Here is a 19,733-nt window from a genome sequence, read left to right as displayed (position 1 = left end):
GTGAATTAAATCATGAAGCGAATACAATTTCAAACACTTTTCCACAAAGAAGAGAACAAAGTTAATAACGCCCCCCCCAAAAAGATTTTAATGATTAAGAGAAATTGTTGGCATAAAAGAAAACTTGATTCTGTGGATTGAAGGTACACACCATGTCCTTGTGTCTTAGGACAATTGGTAGTGGAAAAGTTTCTGGGAGTCAAGAATAGAGAATCTGATATGGACCTAGCAGTTAGAGTAACACTTGTCACATAGTAGACATTCCATCAGTCCTTGTTGAATAAATGAATACAACCAAGCCACAAAATAAAGCAATCCATCTGCATCAAGGGAAAACCAAGTTAGCGTTAAATTTCATATCAGCAATGCTAGGAAGTGGTATGGCAATCATTATAAAGTCTTTGGGGAGAGAGTGTGTGTTCTGAAATTTTTATTCGTAGTTAAATGTCATTCAAGTACATAGAAAACAGATTATTTTGACACACAAAAGAACTCAGAAAATATGGTACCCATTAGCTTTTTCTTGGCCAAAAAAAAAAAAAAAAAAAAAAAAAAGTCTTGATTATGAAATCCAGCTCACTAAGAGATAAGAGACAAACAAAAATAAAGAGCTCAGAAATAGGAAATGAGAATACTGATGAGAGAACTGAAACTATTCAGATAGGGCACTAAGATTAAACAACTGGGAATTATAGCCTTAGAAGAGAATGTGAGGGTTATAAATTGTAACAGCACAGAAATAGTGATCTTAGTACAATAGTCAGGAGGCCGGAAGGAAGCAGAGATGGTAGGAAGCGTGCGTCTCCTCATTTCCCCTTATTTCATTATGGAGCTTGATAAACTCGAATGCTGATAATTCAAGTGATAAAGGTTTAAGTGCATTATTTTAAGGCATAAAGATAACAGAATAATTTAAAATAGCAATATAACGAACCAAATCAGTATAGGGGAGAAGTGTATAAATTTGTGAAGATGGGTATGTGTGATAATTTGCTCATCTCAGTTTATAGATACTGTTTAAGGTTGATGAATAAATTTGAAAAATTGTTTAAATGTAGCATTCAAAAGTACAAAACTTAAAAATGAAAAATTTACTGTAAACATAAAACCACGTAAAAACAAAACAGAGAAATCCAGATCACACAGGAAAATATAGAAAGTAATGGAAGTATTAACAACATAAAACAAAGTAAAGTGTAGAACTAAGACCAGAGATATTATCAGATTAATAAATGTAAATGGAGTAAACAATATGTTGAGAGAAAGAAAAATTAACTTCCTCATATGTCATATGTTTGAAAACACAATTCTACAAGATGAAGTCTTAAAGAGATATGAAGGTATGTCAAAAAGTTCATGGAAAAATTGAATTGAAAGCTAATATGAATCCTTCCACGAATTTTGAAGACCCCTCCTACATTTCAAATAAAGAGACCCAGAAAGGTTAAAAATTAAGGGAGGGTGAAACCCTCCCCCAGAAACCCCACCACAAACCAAGGCAAATGCAAACCAAAAAGAAGCAGGGGTTGCAATGTTAATATCATCCAAGGTTAAAATGGGGGCAAAACTATTAAATGAGAAAAAAGAGTCACCTGTAATAATAAAGATTACAATCCGCAATAATAGTCTGTCATCAATGGCTGAATGCTAAAAACAATAAGATCAAAACTCCTGATGTAAAACTGTATGAAATGGAAGACAAATATACAGAAGCCCAAGTGTGGTGAAGTCCAAGTTTGGCCTTCTAGTGTTGCTAGGCAATTAGACACAACATACATACATTCGAGAAGTAGTTCATTCATCAAACCAATGCACATTTACTGAGCACCTATTACTTGCCAGATGCTGTGTTAGGTGATGGCAATTAAATGTGAGCATAACCGGAAAAGATTCCTAGCCCTAGGGAGCTTCGGGGCCAGACATTAAATCAGCACAAAGAAAATGTATAATTGCAACATGATAAATGCTATATGAAGGTGAGTTATATGGTAGGTACAGTGTGTGAGTAAAAGAAAGGGATCTGGCTGAACCCAGCTGGGACCTGAAGGATGAGTAAGAAGTAAATTAAGTTGGAGATGGGGAGGAGCATTCCCGAGAACCAGGACAGCATGTACAAAGACCTTCTGGATGATGCATATCTGAGGAATAAAGAATCCTGTTCAGGGAGAGTGGGCAGAGCACAGGGCAGAGGCTTGCCAGGTTGGTGAAGTGCTTGGAAGAGGTGGTGAAGAGATCTTTTTGGCTCTTGGGCTGACTGCACAGTGGCTTCCAAATGGCCGTGCGTCCCTGAGATGCACTTCCCGCATGCCCCACAGTCCGTCCTTTCTTCAACACTCAGCCTGCAAACTTGGAGGATGTTGCTGGGACTTTCGCAAGAACTCCTCTACTTACTTATATTGTTCCATCCCTACTGTATCTCTTTGAAGTTGTGACACATGAAGAAACTTTCCTTAGTTCAAGTGTATTAACTTTTTCACTGTTTTCAAAATCTTTGTGTCACAGTCACAGGGGCTGGGTGGAGGTCAGACACCTTTGCTCAAGTCACCATTTTACTTCAAGCTCCTTCTTTCCATTTTGTCTTGACTCATTGGACTATTGTGTTCCTGGCTCTTATTCTTCTGGGTCCATATTATTGTTTTGGTTTCTGCTCTTAGATCTTCTCTTCAGAGACCCATTGTCCTCTCCATTTGTCTCTCTGATTCTGTTTTTCATTCAGCTCTCTACTGCGATCTTATTAATATTCCTCTTCTCACCACCATGGTCTCAGAGGAGAATCACTTCTTTTAGCTTTACCCTTGTAAGGTGTGGCAGGCAGAATTTTAAGATGGCCCTCGTGACCTTTGTTCCCTTGCATTACTTCCATGATGATGTTATGTTATATAGCAAAAGGGAGACAACCTGACTGTGCCTTATCTAATCACACAAGCCCTTTAAAAGAGGAGAGTTTTCTCTGGCCGGTGGCAGAAGAGGAAGTCAGAGAGATTTGAAGCAAGAGGATTCAACACATCATGGCTAGCTTTGAAGATGGAGGAAGCTATACACCAAAGAACGCAGGTGGCCTCTAAAACCTGACAGCAGTCCCTGGCTGACAGCCAGCAAGTAAATGGGTACTTTAGTCCTAGAGCTACAAGGAACTGGATTTTGCCAACAATCTGAATGAACGTGGAAGCAGATCTTCCCCAGAGCCTCCAGAAAAGAGCCCAGCCCAGCTGATACCTTGATTTCAGCCTTGTGAGACCCTGAGCAGAGAACCTCGCATGCCACGCCAGACTTTGGACCTACGGAAATGGGACCTAATAAGTGGGTATTGTTTTAGGTCACTAAGCCTGTGTTTTACACAGCAAAAGAAAGCTAACATGTACACATTGCTCACTAGCTTAATATGCTTCAGAGAAAAAGCTGATGATAAATTTTGGATGGAAAGAGGTCAGGGAACAATGTAAAACTTTTGCTACCAAGTGGTTAAACCAAAATATAATGTTCATTGTTTGCCTCCATCCCTGCCCATCGTTGTCACAGTCACCAGAGCAGAAACGGCTGGTGCCCATCCTCCCTCTTCCTCACCCTCGGTTAGTCACCAAGGTCTGTCACATATCCATCCAAAATATATACCCTATTTTTTATTCTCACTGAGCGGTCTTATTTAGAAACCCTCAGTAAGTATGTCTTGATTAAATTGCTATAATAGCCGTCTGACTTAAAGCTTTATTTAGTTCTTTACACTGCTCTTGTTTTGAACTTTCTGGACCCCTAAATTGCTTATGTCACTCTTCAACTCCTTTGAGGACATCTGATAGCCTTCAGAAAAAAATTCGATCCTTGGCATAGTATTTCCATCTCAAAGTTTTCACACTTATCCTTGGCTTTAGTTGTACTGAATTCCTTGCCTTTACTACAATGAAGCATATTTTTTGCCACTCTGCTTGGAAGCCTACTTTGCCAATTCTGTCTGGAAAATTGCTATTCATCCTTGAAACTCAATTCGAACATCATCACGTCCAGAAAGTGTTTTATGAGTTAGATCCTGACACTTCTCGTAGGAATCCTCTTCATTCTTAGATACTTGGCCCTAGGGAGCTTTTTTCCCTTCGTTGCTGAAAGACCCTGACAACCACATTCCCAACAGGCACAGAGACCTTAGATTTAGACCAGGGTCATGGAGATGTGTGTTAGACAGAATCCAGTCCAGGACCAAAAGTATAACTTGTTCTTTATTATTGTCTTAGGACATAACCAGCTTTGGAGCAGCGATGAGGAGATTTGCACAGGAAACACAAGAGTTGTCTGGGAAAGATGGTCCAATTGCGCCTCTATCTCTTCTCATTGAAATTTGAGTTTGTGGAGACCCTGGGGTTTACAGCTTGACTTGATGAAAGTAAAATGGCTGGGAGGACAATACCTTTCACATAGTGTAGTTTGAGTCCAGGGAGAGACATGCAAGGCTTCTGCAAAGGGATGACAATTCTGGTCTGTTAGGTGCTGCTGAAATGGCCTTGAACTGGATGATAGATCAGGTCTACTAAGGCATGGCCCCTTGATTGAATGGACCACCTTCCCTTGAAGAATATTTTCACAAGGGCCTTGGAGTGGAGGACTTAGTAAAAGACAGGAAAGCATGAGGGAACTCAGCTGCTGCCACATTCCCTTGAGTTTTCACTCCAGGAATGGTTTTTTTTTTAGCCCAAACCTATTATTTTTTACTACTGTCCAAAAATCTGCCACTTACAGCCTGTGAGGTGACAGACACCAGAACTTACTCTACCGGTGCCTGAAGTGGCAGCCCCATACCTGTGTTAGTGGCTGAGGGAGGGCATGGAAAGAGATTTGATGTGAAGGCCTAGGCTGGTTTGCTTCTTACCAAGGGAATGCTGGGGGGTGGTCAGGCTCCCTCAAGGAGCTATCATGGCTTTGATAGCTAGTAGTGTAGGGACTTTGTCCTGTCTGTGGTGCTTTGGACATAATCTGCTGTAGTCAGCTTGTACTCCTCAGTTAGGGCAGCTGCTCCATGTGGGAGGTGGGAGGACAGGACGGACATGCATCAGCTACCAGCATATTGGGGTTTGAGCATGGCGCTCTGGGATCTGACCATTGGCTGTTGTTTGCACACAAACTACCACTCATCATCGTTTTCTTAGTAAATTTTGTTTGGGTGTAATTAACCGAAAACAAAACCTGACCTCCCTAAAGCATTTGTCTAACCAGCTGTGGCCAAGAGAAACGAATCATGCTGGGGTAGGATCGTCAGTCCTCAGGAAACCAAGACCGGGCAGAGGCCTCAACAGGTGTCTACAGTAATGCTGTATTCATTGGTTTATTGTTTGGTTCTCCAACCAGCTTATAAACATTTTGAAGTCTTATTCATTTTTTTCTATTTCTAGTGAGTATCTCACAATAGGCGATTCAATAAATGTTAAACAAATTTTTAAAATGCAGGCTTTTATGTACTTCATTTTTATTTATATATTTTGTTATCATACTTGATTTTACATTTTCAAAGGATGATGAACTCTGATCATTAAGTATGCTGCTTAATTACAAGTTATTTTGATACTTGAGAAAAATATTTGATCCAGATTTGTTGGTAACATAATTTTGTCTAATCAAATGAACACTTGAAAAGTTGTAACAAAAACACTGCTCTAAGGACCACCCCGTGGCTCCCTTTGGAGAGTGTGGTGCTGACAACACCAAGTTGAGGGTTAAGATCCCCTTACCGGCCATCTTTAAAACAACAACAACAACAAAAAAACACTGCTCTAGCATATTTAAGGTATATTGTTTTTCTCCAAATTTGAAAATTATCTAAAACACAAAGGTTTTCTCTATAGAAAATATAGAAATGAGTTAATAAACAAAAAAACACATATCAAAAGGTTATACATATATTGCTACCCCAAATATTATTTTTATATCAATAAAATACTTAAATACTTAAGAATTTTTATAATAATTTTTCTCAAATTTCATGAAAGAATTAATAATTCATATGATAAAGAAAGAGCACTCGCAATTTGGGCTATTGTTCTAATTTTAAAATTTTATTAAAAATGGAAAAGAATACCTTTTATATAGCTTTTTTCTTTCCTTACTCCATGCAAAATTATGCAAAGTTAAAGACTTTGAAATACTTAGAAACATGATTCAATGAATTTGCAGAATTCAGTATCCAATTCTGCAGAGAGAAAGGTTGCCTATTAATTTCTCCTTCGGGGTTTATTAACTCAAGCTACATAGCAGACTAGTTAGAAAGGCATCTATTATGGATAAAATAGCTAAAGAAATCAAGTAATTTTTTTCCTAACTGGTGAGAGTATATACAACCATTTTTAATGATCAATGCTGAACCATTCCCAGCATGAAAATATTTAACAACTCTTCCAGGATAAGCAAGAATCTTACTTTCTTTTTATCTCTGATGGAGCTTTGCAAAAAACGATGCACGGAGCAGTTGCATTACAATTGCTTTTAGAAACAATTGAATAAATGCATCCAGAAACAAAAAGAAGTCAGTGCCAGAATGTGCTGAAAGCAAAACCCACATTAAATATTATGGGTGTTAGGGAGCTTGAGAGTAAGTTTAAAATAAAATCGTTTGTTCATGTAAAAAGTTACCCATTTCATTAACCTTTTATTGTGATTTTTTTTTTGGTGGCTGGCCAGTACCAGGATCCAAACCTGTGACCTTGGTGTTACGAGGCTGTGCTCTGACCAACTGAGCTCACCAGCCAGCCCCTTAAAATGGTGATTTAAAATTTTTTCTTTCCCTGGCTGGAAATTTCTGGTGCTGAATCTTAACCATTGCTCTTTTTCACGCCTTCACCCCAACAATAGACCACCCTACATAAGTAGCCAAATTCAGAAAACAATGTTTTATTTTTACAAAGAGCTAAAAGTTCAGAAAGCAATCTTAATCCTCATTTTTTTTTAAAGTAACTTTAAAAACATTTTCAAAGCTGCTGGATGAGCCTTTTCCCATCAGTTTTGATTGTGCAGCTTCTTTTCATGGTCCACACTAATATCCTGAACATTCTGCTTGCTCAGCACTGGTGTTATCTTCATTATCACGTATTCAGAAGAGATGAGCATTGTCTTCCAGTGTGGGTACAACACTGGTCCCCCAGGTATTCAGCCTTTTTTCCTCCTTAGTAAGAAACCCTGCTGCAATATTCAACACCAAAAAAAAAAAAAAATGTCTTTTCCTAAGTCACCATTCAACATTGTACCCAGGGATTTCAAGGTCAATGGATGTGATAGCTCAACACTGAGAACCTGTAATACATGGGATCATGGCAAACATGAAAAAGACGCTTTATGCACTCACTATCCGAAAGTGAGTGTGTAAGCACGTAAACTTTAAAGTAGAAAAGCTCAGGAAAATATTACAGTTGTCACACTTGATTACTTTTAGATACAGCTTGACATTCCTGAAGAATAGGTATTAAAGAGTAACTATTCTTCAATGATGTAAAGATTCACTTATTCAGGCATTCAATAAGTATTCATTGGAAGCCTACTACGTACATAACACAGCAGGTTCATTGATGGATAACAAAGAAGTAAAACGTATCATATTGACTGTGTATATCCCATTTCCTAGCAGGCTTTACCAACATAGCAGAATTAAGAGGAATGATTATTGTAAATGGGATGAAAGTTTTTCCTTATATACAGTAGTAATATAAGGAAACCTTGTCCCCCAAAAGATATATTGTATTTTACCACCTGATAATCAGGGAGAATATAAAAAAGACTCTAGTAGGGGGGAGGTAGACCCAGATCAAATTTGATTGAGGATAGATAAATCCAACCACTAATGCTTTAAAAAATTTCCTAATGAAATGAGACAATTCTGACTTGATTACAGAGGTTATCTGTTTTCTGAGATAATCATACAGATTTAAAACAAAAGGTGTCAATGCGATATAACACTGGGATCTCAAGATGAGAAGGGGGTATTTTGCATATATAGGAAGCTGCTCCTTCTCTAAGAACCTAATGAATAGCCTCTGAAACTAAGGGAGCAAAAATAATCAAATTGGTTGTTTAAAAGAAGCATTTAAAGGCTTTTTCTATGAAGAAACATGATCTTCCAAACTGTGAACTAGATTGTCAAGACACTGAATTTTTAACACTGCTGAATATGTCATTGAATTGTTCTATAACAATACAGTATTACTATTTCCCTACATTTTCTATGTAGCTTACAAGTTTGATGGGAAGATGAATGGCTTTATATCATATTACTTCTTTTAGGTTTTTGGAAAAAAAGGAGATGATTCAAACTTTAATTACGTCAGGATAGAAACTGGGGTTAACACAAATTCATGGTCTTAAACACCGTCTTGGTCCTTAATATTACCTAGAAAGCCTTCTCTTTCTCAGTCATCTCTTTCTCTTATTCATAGAGGTAACTATGCATATTTTTCTGCAGGAGTGCCAAAACTTCCTGACCCCAAATCTATCATCTTAGAGGATATGTACCTCACATTCTCTCCATCATACTCTCAGCTTCCAGAGAGAGCTGGAAGAGCTCACTGACTTCACATTCTTACCCATGGCAACCCGGCTAAGGTCCCATCTCCCACTGAAATTGCTGTAGCCAGTATCTTCACTTAGCTCCTTTTCTCTACATCCATTGGGAACTTTTCAGTCCTTATCTTAGTTGACCCCTGAACCAACTCTCCTCTCTTATTGTAACTCTTTTCCTAATGTTGGAAACACTGACTCTCCCTGTTTTCCTCCTAATTCTTCAGAAAATTTTTCTTGGTCTGCATAGCAAGTGCTTTGGCTTTTGTATATTCCTTAAATTCTGGTGTTCTGGTAGGTTTTGTCTTGGCCCTCATCCCTTCATGCTCTGCAGACTCTCCCTGCGCAGTCTCATTCATTCCTTTGCCTGAAATTATCATCTATATGTTGCTGGCTCTCAAAGCTACATCTACATCCCAACTTGCTTGTTTTAAACTCTGGATCCTTATATTCAACTGCTGCTTGATTTCTCTTGAATGTCACACAAATTCCTGAAACTTAGCATGCTCAGATAGAACACACTGTCTTTCCTTCAAATCTTTTCCTTTTCCTGGATCCTGTCTCTAATAGCACCACCAGCCACATAAATGCTCAGTCCAGAAACGCACGGGGACGATCCACAACCCAATCAATCAGCAAACTCATTCTACATCTCTCATGAACCTGCGGACATAAATGTCCAACTGCTGTTACCACGGTGCCGATGCCAGCTGCTCTCACTCCCGTTTGAATGACTACGCTCGCCTCCCATCGTGTGTCTCTGCTTCTAATTCCGTGTGCCTTCCAAGCCTCTCCCCACACCAGAGCCAGAGTTATGTCTCAAAAGAAAATCTTATTGCGTCATTCCTCTCCTACAGATCTTACAGTGGCTTCCATTTTAGAGTAAAGTTTCAGCTCTTGAAAGTGTCTAACAGCACTGCTGTTCATGACCTCATCTCCACTTTCCTCTCTTCTCATCTCAGCATATTTACCCTTTGCATTATTCTCCAATCATACCAAACTTCTAAAGTTCTCTAAATGTACCGTGGTCTCTGTCACATCTGGGTCTTCTCAGAGACTGTTCACTCTGTTTGGATGTCCTTTTCCTCCTCTCTTGCCTTTCCCCCACTGTTTAGCATTGTAGGGAAGGTGAAGATAAATGGTCAGGGCCCCTCAGATGTCCAGAATCTTCCCGAGCATTTAATGTAAATATGCACATGCGCCCAGGTGTTCCTTGGTTATTGTCTAATGTAATTGTGCATGTGCACCCTGGTGTCTTGGGATATCGGACTTAAATATAAAGGATGAGTGGCTCTGATCCACAGTGCCCCCTGGCCCCTGGGGGGCCACGGGGAGGCCACTACTGCTGCTGGAGGCTGTTGCTGCCATGGCCCCTGGGACCTTCCAGGAGGCCACCGCCACCACTGCTGGAGGCTGCTGCTGCTGCTGCTGAGGAAACTGAGGACTGAGCTCGTGTCCTCTGCCAACGGCTCCTGGGATCTTTCCCAGTTACCTAGCTCATGGACCTGCACGTGATGAGGTCTGGTGACCAAGCCAGACTTGTGAGGGGTCTGTGACCAAGTCTTTACAATGGGTTTGAAGGGTCTGTGGGCCCTAGCCTTAACCAGACAACACAATTGGTGTAGTCGCCTAGCCATACAAGCATAATCATTTATTATGCCTAGCCATACAAGCATAATCACCCAGTAGCCTTGATGGGTGTCTATAGCTGCGAGCCCACCCACAATACATCCATCATAGCCCTTTATTATAATTGCTTATTTAATTGTCTGAGTTTTTTTTGCTAGACTTTAAATCCCATGTGTCTGTTCCAAGTTGTAGTGCCAAGTATCTGTCACAGTAAACATTTATTTATATTCGCTGATTGAATGAATATAGAAACAACATGTAAATTCTGGATAACATGTTGGACAGGATGCACACTTTCTTTCTCTAGAAACTCCACTAGGAACCCACAGAATAAGGAAATGGACAAGGAGATGGAAACTGATGAGAGAGGTCAATAAAAGTTTATGATAAAGGGAGGATAAATATGTGGCAACTTACTTAGCAGAAGGGAGAAAACTGAAGGCTGATTTCTAGCACAGGGATGGGAGTCCAGTAAGAAGCAAACTGATTCATAATACAAAACTCAGACAAGGTTAGGAATTAGAGGTGCCAAGTACCTCTGGTTGCCATGGTGTGGCTGGAAACAGATTGACTATAAATCTGTATCGGGGCAGTTAGACCTCAGCTCTTATTCCTCACCCTGCACAGCCAGTGACTTTTTTCACTTTTCTTTTTCGTTTTCAGCTAGAAACACAGAATCAAAGAAACCTGGCACTCAGGAACAGCAGGTGCAGTTGAGGGCAGGGGGAACAGCTGAACCTCAAAGGTAGGTTAAGTGAAAACCTATACGCTGAACATAGGGACCATGCCTAGCCCTCTTTATCCTGTAAAGCTCCCTGAATATTGGCAGCCTGGAGTATATCCCCAGGGAGGAGATTGAAGGAATCCTCCTAGTGGAGACTGACCCCAAACAAAAGATCTACAGATGATGGCATTTTGGTGCTCCAATGAAACCATCAGTTTCCTTCAATCACTCTGTAGTGAGGCCCACAGGTGACACATAGAGCTTCTAATTAGCTTTTTGGCACCTCACTATTAGCCATGAGGGATCAACAGAGATTTGAGGAAGACTTCTAATGTGGAAGAAAAAGACCAAGGCAAACAGAGAAAAGAAACTTAGAATAAATAGGGATAAGCAGCAGGGAGCAGAAAAAAAAATGTTAAAAAAAAATCATTACATCAAAGAGATGGAGAGTTTCTGGAGTGATACTGCAAGCAAAAGAAAACTGGTCGATTACCTCACATGGTTGAGGGGAATTTAAGCATCATGCCAGGAAGTTAGTGGCTGACTTATGACAGGTATATAGAAAAATAGGCAAAATTTTAAAAGAAAGGCAATATTAAATTTAGGAAAAAATAAAGTTGAACAAGAAAGGAAGCAGAATTATAGTACAGTACAAGGCTCAACTTTGAATATTTACACACAGATGATAATGTAAACTCTGAGTACTGAACTACCAGTTGTGCTGTAATTATATTGGAAGCATGGGGGAGGTGTGTGTGTGTGTGTGTGTGTGTGTGTGTGTGTGTGTGTGTGTGTGTGTGTGTGTGTGTGTGTGTGTGTTGGAGGTGGTGTAGTAAATCTAAATCCTTACTTTCCACAGTGGGAAGTCAATAGACAATATTCAAAATTGTAAACTTAAGAAATAGTAGTATCAAGATGAACCATCTGAAAGTGTTGATATTAACATTTCACCTATAAAAATGGTGACTTCTTGTGATTCATGTTATTTAGAAATATGGAACTAAATACTGGAAGAACTATCTGGAAGAGTTGAAGGGGATTACTTTGTATAAGGGATTGGGGTAGAGTGGAAAGTTTTTTTCTATAAGCTTTGAAGCACTATTTAACATTTTAAATATATTAATTTAATACAGATTAAAATTAATATAAGAATGACTAAGTGGCTTACTTTCTAATCATCTAAGTGAAAAGACCCAACTCTACTATGTGGAATGATTAACAGTGGTAATTGATGGGATGGTGTTCACTCACTTTTTCACCTTTAAGGATTTCTACCTTTTAAAAACGACTGCCGTATTAGGAGAGCTTACTCTGAAAAGACAAAAATAGTCTGCTCTAATAGCTTGTTTAGAACTCTAATTGGAAATTTGGTTGTGTCTTCTTCCAATTAAGCTAATTGAAGTGGAACTCTGATTGGGTCCTGGGAGAGGGAAGCTCCCCAGCTGAGGCTCATAGAATAACAGCTGACTTTGAAAAGAGAGAACTAGAAGCAAATCCTTAGGAAGGCTGGCGAACCAACTCTAGAGGGATTTCAATTATTTACTTATTGACTGATACATGCAGGGAAGGTAGCCAGAGAAGTTCTGAAAAATAGGCGAGGGAGTGGGGCGTTTCACCTGGGGTTTAAAATAAATGTGTATGAACTACTCTTGGAATTTTAATTGGAAACTTGTAAACTTTTCAAGGGAGGGCACCTGTTTTTATACCTTTATTATTTACTAGACGAGCCCATGCCTTGTGTCCAACAAGTACAGGAAAGTTGTACGGTTTGTACAAAAATATTAGAGCTTACCCCCCTCCTTATTGCTTCTATATAGCCTCCTTTGCTGGCCAAATTGATCTGCCCATACCCAGTTCCTTGAGCGTAGCTTTGGTTTGGGTACCTCAACCAGCTCTGCCTCCATCTCAAACTCTGTTGTGAGCATAAGAATCACCCCAGAACTTGCTCTAAATGCAGATTCTCAAATCCCATCCTTGCTCTCTGCATGACGTCTTTTAATACATTAGGAACAACACGCATAGTACCTGTTTGCTCTTGGATGGACTACAGACCAAAAAGACTAAATTAAAAAACAAACAAACAAACAAAGCAAAACTTCAAAATACAAAAGGAAAATTGCAAAAATAAAGTTAATGGAAGTCTAATGGTGGGTATAACAATGTTATGTAAACTAGCTAACTATAACCTAATTAATGTTTTTAAGGTAAATTATGGGTACATGATTTTATATTATAAACATTATTTATAAACATATTTTAATGTGTTTAATATTATGTAAGTTGGAGATTCCAAAGTTAGGAATGTCTGAGGCCTGTGGAGTGCAGAAAATAGCCCTGATTATTTCTGGAGTTGAATGGGTGTATTTATGTTTTAGAGAAACATCCCAGTGATTTTGCTGTAGGTTCCAGTGCTTCTTTGGAAGCCCAGTTGAAAAGAGAAAACTAGAAGCAAATCCTCAGGAAGGCTGGTGAATCAACTCCAGAGGGATTTCAGTTATTTACTCATTGATTGATACATGCAGGGAAAGTAGCCAGAGAAGTTCTGAAAAATAGGTGAGGGAGTGGGGAATTTCACCTGGGGTTTCTTAATTTCTTAAAGCTGAAATGAATCTGCCCCTCAGTCTTTTCTCACTTGATGGCTGTCATTTGAATCTTTTCATTTTACCAAGTCCTTCTGAGGTAGTTGCATTTCTTTGGATCTACAGGTAGCTGAACAATCTGGATTTAACATGTGTATTGTTTTCACTACAAATTATTTGTTAAGTAAACATTCAATTGTGATTTAATTTTTATAACTTTGTAGGATTTTTTATAGAAATGTATTCACTAAGCAGAAAACACTTTGTCATGTTCTTGATTTATGATAAAAAAATATACTTTACACATAAAGGAGGAAGTAGAGATATTCATAAAGCATTGGAGACTCAGTCCTTAATGTATTATTTAATGTATTTTAATAAGATAAATGAATACTTTTTATAATTCTTGAGGTAGTAAAACAAAAGAAACACTGTTATACATTAGCATTAGGTTGGAAATAGCAACATGCTGAGATAACTTTCAGCTCTTTCTGAATCTCTGCCAAAGCCATAAGTCAGGAAAGAATCAGGTGTCTTTCTTAAGCTTTTGATCCTGACCTTCTGAGAATGAAGACTAATGACAATCACATAAAAAAAAAAATTTCTGATCAATAAACTTCTGTCGTCTCATTTTGTGATGGGTGGGAGGACAGGCAGGGAATTATCATGTTTTCTCTGGAACCCATCTACTTCTCTGAGCTCCCTCCACAGATTAGCTTGAAGCTTCGACTGTGTCTCATCTTCCTCCCAGCCCAACTCTCGACATTACCTTAGCCCCTTGCAACTGAGCTGTAATATCAGTGAAAGGTTGTGGAAAGAAACCCTAAGTGACTAAATCTGAGTTTCTGCTGCTCACAGGAATCAGGATTCAAAATAGAAATTATAGTTCAGTCATAGAAAAGTAAGGAAAATGTATTTCATTGTGTGTGTAAGCAAAGATTCACGGCTGCTCCTCTGCCACACAGACACCCACTTAACTGAGCAATTGGGTCTTCCAGGGATATCACAGGCACTACACCACTGAGGTGGAAAAGTGGATTCCACAGGTGTTCATGGCTACAGTCCTCCACAACTTCTCCTGTAGTCACAGAATTGGAGTCACCCGAGGAGAGACAGGAAGTCCCATTCCTCCTCCTCTCCCTCCTGTTACAGGACATTACCACTCTGCAGAGGGCTCACTACTATTCTATCTCTGAAGTATTGATATTATCAAGATTACTCTTATGTAAACAATTAGAAGAGCTTTTACCGTCTTGAGTGGACTTTTATGTTTCTTAAGGATACTTTTCCTTAGGAACACTGTTCTGATTTTATAACAGGAACTAGTTGAGTAACTAGGGTTAACAGCCAGAATTTTGCTTTTCAGTCTCTTTTTTCTTTATAGAGCATTTGGACTGATCTTATGGAGAGGAATGTCTTTGAGGCTGCAGCCATCAGCAGAGTCTGACATCATTTGAATTTGTACAAAGGAAAAAAGAATCCTATTTTCTCTCAATAAATATTATCTCAAATGTACGGGATTGGACTATGCATGCAAAGGGGAAAAATGTGTGTTTGATGGTAGGATTGCAGAGCCTGAGTTAAAAGGAGTAAGTTTAATTCAAATTCCTGTGATGGGACCTCAGGGCAAATGACCCCACTTTCTTTGTTTATGAATGCTACAGCCTATTGTACAGAGCTTTTGGGAGAATTATATTAAGTAATATATATGATAGTTATTTCTAAAGTGCTTTATAAAAGTAAGGCATTATTATCAGGCAGCTAAGCAAAGTTAAAAGCTTTAATAAAACCTGTCCTTTACCCACTATAAGGAGACTTTTTTTTTTACACCAATGTGCAAACAAGACATATTCACCTTTAAAAGTTAAGTTTTTGAAACTAAATGGCCCAGGAAGCAATAAAGATGATCTAATACCTCAAGGGAGACATTTTAAAAAAGGAATAAATATATGATAGAGAGAAGTAGGAGACAATCTGCTTCTTTTAAAGAGCCATATCTATTCATAGCATATTTGGAAAAAGATTGAATTCAGGACTATGAAACCTAGATGAGTGTATCAGGGTGTCACTCAGTACAAAATGTTTAGTCATGCAGACTGAGATTAATAATGGGACATTAAGTCATGCAGCCCTTGATGGAAAGATATGCACAAAGCAGGATGTGTATCTGTCTTGCTTACCCTGTATGCCTACCCCCTTGATATGTGCCTGCCCTTGAGTAGGTTCTCAAATGATTTTTGCAGAATGAATGAAAAAGGTCAGGAGTAGAACTGAAGGGAGATGCCTTAACCAAGTGGAAATTAATATCTGAATTATGCAGACAGAGATACATGCTGTTTGGTTCAGATTTATGAAATAAAGATGTGAGTTAATTATTACAGCAGGCTAAGAGTTTTAGCTTCCTTAATTATTCCAAACTTCTGACAATTCCAAGACGAGAATGCTCTTTGCAAATGTCAGTGGCGAGAAGTCAACAAAACTTAGAATGAGAGAAGACAAGATTTTTATTGGAGAACTTCATCTCTTAGGTTTGGGATGGCACATAGGTCAACATTATGCTATTGTTGATGGCTGCTCAGAATATTCCTATTAAGATTATAAGGTTATAGGATTCTAAGCTTACATCGAGGAGATCCATATAAGAGTGCATCAATTGATTAGCAATGTCTGCCATGGGCATTGGAGTCAGGGATGGTGGACAAACACCTCTTCGAAGGATTTTCAACTTGAAGGTTGAATTTGTGAATGGATTCCTACCTTTTAACACCTCCATTATTGTGATGACTGAAATTTGGAAAAGATATTGCAAGATTGACCAGGATTGAACCTATAGGTGCAGAAGCTCTTAGTGCTCAGCAGATACACATGTGCTTGTCTACATTTCCCAGCCTCTTCCCAGTTAGTTTGGGACCATGTGACTGAGTGTTCCCTGACTGGGTCACCTGGGAGGCAGTGTGCTCCAGATGGCATGTCTACAAAGGGGAGAAAGGCCCAACTACCTTGAACTTTGCAAGAGTGAGAAATTAACTTTATGGAAATTTTATATTTTGCCTGTTGTGGACTCTAGGGTTAATATCTCTAATACACACTAGTAATTATTATGGAAAGTGGTTTGTTACGGTGATGGGAAAGGGCTTACCCTATCTAAATGTTTGCGGGAGTTTGCTTCCTGAACTGAGTCCTTGAGACCTCACGTTGTGCTTCCTGCCTGTGTAACCATTAGATCAGGGAAGTTTCCTAGCATTCCACAGACTCTGCTTGCTGTCTTCACCTGAGGGGCGCCACGGCCCTGAGGGTGGTTCAGAGCTGGGGCAGGGCAGGGTGGGTCAAAGTGGAAGGGACTTGGCTGTAACGCACTGTGCATATCTCTGTACAATGTCAATATCCTTCAAAAAGTTTATTTCTAATTGCATCATTTCCTTTTGTGGGAAACTGACCAAGTTAACTTTAAACTAAATGGCAAAAAACAAAAGCAAAAACTAAACAAAAAAAGTCAGCTTCTATGGTATTCATGATCCTCCTGTTCTGATGCCATGTGACTTTTCCAAGCCTAGTCCCCTTCAGAGACCTCAGCTGAGACCAATCCCATCGCCTAAACATCTCTCTCATTTCTCTCTTTCCCCTGCTACTCTGATTTCTTATCTTGCTTTATCTCAATCCCACTAATTCCTAAACCTCCCACACTCCTCTCCACCTGGGCAGAAACAGTTTCTCCTCCCTATGAACACTTTCATCAGTACCTCTCTTATGAAATCTTCACAGCACCTTCTAGTGTGTTCCATAGTTATGAGCTTATGACATCTGTTCCTCCTTTACCGTAAGCTTCTGAAGAGGGAAAATACATCAATCTGGCTCACTGTGGAATATTCAATAGCACACAATGGAGCACCTACTATGTATGGAACAAATGAATAAATAAGTGAAAATTTCCTTTGCAAAGCTGCTAATTCTCCCAGCTAAAAAAATTATAAAATAGCCTCTGTAGAAATAGAAGGCAGCTTAAAAAAGAACAAGCATGTAAAATATTATAGCTCTAAATATGCTAAAAATATTTTATTTACTCATAGTATCAGAATGCTGGAAAGATTTTATTCTTATATCTCTCTTGTCTGTCTGTTGCTTTTTCTTTTTCTTTATTCACAGATCCAAAGACAATTGTTTTTATGAGAGTGAAATAAAGGATGGAGATTTGGGAGGGGTAAAAATATAGAATTGTTCTTTTTTTTACCTAAAGCAATTACCATGAGGAAAAACAGCTTTCTTCTTAATACAGCAATTCCATAAATAGTAGAATTCTTGGTGTCCCAGCAGTAAGAAATCTGCAGGGCAGTACCAATGATATATACTGCTGGCTGGGAGAAACTGTTGTTTACAAGCTAATTATTGTATAACAAGTCAGCTGGAGTTAGCTATCTGAGAGGTTAAAACAGCAGATTCAGAAAGATAAAGTGTATCAACATGTACATTGAAAAAAACTCTGTGATTACAAACAGTAGTTGGAGAAAATTGAAAAATAACAAGTTAGAAAAAAACCAGTTTATTAAGTAATATCATATAAATAACTTGTTACAAAAATTGATTTGCAAAAGGCATATTTACTCTTTGTGAGAAATCACTTTTAAATTGCATTCTTTTCAAATTTATAAGTCTAAGAAAACAAAACAAAATAAAAGAAGCCATTTCAAGGAATGCGTATTTGTCATGTGACTACAACAAAGGGTCCTGCCACACTGAGCTAAAACGTAATTGTCTCAACCCCATTCTTCTAATACAGAACACTTTCTCATGTAAACTCTGAAGTTATGAAAATTTCCCTAACTAGAAATGTTGATGGAAGCTGAGCAGTGACTGTTTCCATCAGGTGTTTTTGTTGCCAAAGAAATGAACGATACTGAGAAAAACATGGATGGAGCAATCCAACCAGTAAATCTTCAAGGGTGGCATCAGTTTCAATTTATACTTGGAAGTATTTTTAATTAAAAACAATCAATACCAAAAAGCTTTTATTTTCTGGGTTTAAAATCACAAATCACAGTAGGAGAATGCCAAATTGCCTTAGCTTGGTACTACTGAAGACGCACATAGCATTTAATATAAGGTCTATTCTTATGCAGTTTACCTCAAAGCAATGAAAATAATCACAAACAAAACAGTACAGTGGGTTTGAAGCGTTCCTATGTTTCTTCCGAGCAGATCAGTTTTACATTTGCTACACAGCATTCCCCCTGAATGCTTAGTAATTCTATACATTTGATTCTTTAATAGACGCTAAACTAATAGATCATAGAAAACTAAAAGCTTATAGAAGGTGCCTCCAGACATATTTACATAAATAGTGCAGTCTCACAAGAAAGACCAAGATCTCATTGTAGTGGAAAGCTCTCTCCACAATGCTGGATCCATGCCTCATTTGTCAAATTAATCCCATTTGAGGAGAAATTTGAGTTTGTGGTCCATGGGTTTTTTTTTTTTTTTTTTTTTTTTTTTTTTTAAATGGAATTAAGCAACTTGTAAAAGCTCTTTTGAAATTAATCTAATAACCCAGTGGCTCTTCGGCTAAGTGCCTCAGTCCTGTCTGAGACACAGTGGGTAATAGCATTTGTTTCCATCTGACCTCCTTTCAACACTTTCATCTGCTGGCTCTGTTGGGCTAACGTTCCCCCCAAATTAAAAAATAAAAATGCATCATAAATAAGGTATTACAAAATGGGGAGTAGATTAAAGATTGTCTCCAGTGATGCTTAAATGAAATTGACGATGCAGAGACCATAAACTTCTGGCTTTAAAAATGAGCTATTTCTTTATTAACTTTTAACAAGTGTGTGAGTCAGTGTATTTCCTTTCTGAGAGGGTATTGCTCTGCACATTAAATATGGTTGGGGTCTGATATTTTTAGTAGAGAATTATCTCTTCAGAAAATTATTCCATAAAGATGCCAAGGGGAGATTAAAAATGCTGTGACTGTAATAGTCACTGAACTTTTAAGGAGACCATACTGTAATTCTTCATTCTCTGGAAAAGAAAGCTGCTTGTCAGAGCTTAGCAGATAGTTCATGTTCCTGAAGGTTCACATGCAAGTGTTAATCTTTTTACTCTTATAATCTGATAAAGAAGGCTTGGTTGTGGTGTTAATTTAAGCACAGCAGACTGCTTGGATTTTGAATCCCCTGCCACAGTGTCACAATTCAAAAAAGATTTCATCTAGATAAAACATAAAAATTAAAATTACACTAAAATGGTCCTTTTCAGAGGATACCTTTTAAAATGGTGGGGAT

The sequence above is a fragment of the Cynocephalus volans genome, chromosome 2 (genome assembly GCF_027409185.1).
Source record: "Cynocephalus volans isolate mCynVol1 chromosome 2, mCynVol1.pri, whole genome shotgun sequence".
NCBI lineage: Eukaryota > Metazoa > Chordata > Mammalia > Dermoptera > Cynocephalidae > Cynocephalus > Cynocephalus volans.
The sequence above is the reverse complement of the archived record's forward strand: the minus strand, read 5'-3'. Positions refer to the sequence as shown.